The sequence below is a fragment of the Ochlerotatus camptorhynchus genome, unplaced genomic scaffold (genome assembly GCF_037179485.1).
Source record: "Ochlerotatus camptorhynchus isolate MF236.1 unplaced genomic scaffold, CSIRO-AGI_Acam_v1.1 ptg000503l, whole genome shotgun sequence".
NCBI classification, from domain to species: domain Eukaryota; kingdom Metazoa; phylum Arthropoda; class Insecta; order Diptera; family Culicidae; genus Ochlerotatus; species Ochlerotatus camptorhynchus.
The window spans coordinates 6,052,657-6,054,414 of NW_027040988.1; positions in this window are offsets into that span (position 1 = coordinate 6,052,657).

Consider the following 1,758-nt stretch of genomic DNA (forward strand, 5'->3'; position numbering starts at 1 on the left):
TAAAACTTTCTTAATTGGTTTTCAAGGGAATATCAGAGAGAATCTTAAGGTGATTGAAACAAACGTTATACAAGAACTTTGAGAGAATTGTAGAAAACTCCTAAGAAAACCTGTGAAGTATTCCAACGCAATTATTAAGGTAATTCAGTCGACGGCGCAGAAGATGCAGTTGTAAGCGTGACTGCTTTCTCACCCTACCCTAGTGTTTCTGGATTCAATCCCAGCCGAGGTCGTTTTTCTTAGGAGAAAAATCTCTGGTCACGTCTTCCTTCCGAAGGATAGTAAAGCCGTTGGCCTAACTCATGTGTTGATGGGTGCGATATCTACTCAGATGTGAAAGCCACCTTCCTGACTTTCGATTTCCGTCAATGGATGGCAATCGATGCCCGTCGGTGATTGGCACTAGATATATATAGGAATCAAGAATCAAGAAGGTAATTCAGTCATAGGAAAACATTAAAATTTCCAAGGTAGAATAAATTTTCAATATTTTAGAACTTGACTTGTGAGTTCACAAACTTAGAAAGGTTTTCCAGGAGATTTTTTTTTGTGATGCTGGAACAAACAAAAACATTCGAAATGCTGTACCTCGGAATATGATAAAGTTTGCGGACTTGAACAGAATCAAGGATTCTGATACTTGAATTTTTTTAAACCTTTCATATATTGGACAATTCGTACATCGATACATATTTAATTTCATCGAGAAAAACATAGAAGATAAATTTATATCCTTCGCTCAGCTTACATTTAGAATTCCAGACGAATTACCCCCGCTATTTCAAAAACGTAATTTCAACAATTAGGAAAGTGGTTACCACAAGCCTAGCAAACCCTTACTACATTGTCCTGCCCAAATATTCAAACGTGGATGCCCCTTAACAGAAAATCAGACAAAAATAAGGAAGATGACATAAGGTTGATTGCCTACTTCGGACTAATCCAGCTTGTCACGTCTCAATGAATAAATAGGCTAAAAAATTCCACCATTCAAATGAACGCTGCTTCCTCACCTAAGTGCTCTCCGAAACCATATTTCAACATGCATAAAGAAATATAAAATTCTTACAAGCTCCTCCCTTATCAGACAGTTCCTCAAACAGCAAGAGCAATAACAAAAATCAAACCTTCACAAGATTAATCACTCGACTCCAAAAGTTGCAGCGCAGGTATAGATAATAGGTACACAAGCACACACACTCACGGTGTCTCTGAAAGAAGACATTACATTTAAAAAAAAAACATTGCTGAAACACCCACCCCATATGAAAGCATTGGTTAGACCCTTTCATATGAGCCTAGTATCGAAATGTTCTTATCAGCAATCTATAATTTTCGAAAATAATGTTTTAAGCCCAAAAATAAAAATAAATGATACTGACCTCAATTGAAACCTCATATGGAGACAATAATGTCTTGTTCAGACTATAGACATATAGGGTAAATGTTCCAGTCAAGGCTTTACGTTCATATTATGGCATGTTCTAATAATTATCGACGAGAAAAAATACATCAAGATAGCCTTATAACATGAAGTAAGTCCACAGTCTGGCCAAAGTCTGGTCAAAGCTTTTGTTTGGTGGGTGCCTCAGCAATCTTGTTTTTTTTTATAATGCTGTTCTACCAGAGACACCGTGACACATACACGTACTGGCGACGAGTGCGCCTACAGGTTCAATCAATGCGGATCCCTTTTTCAAAATCGCAACACATGCCGACGGCTGTGTGATGTTGCGCTATGGCGATATCAGCTTATCA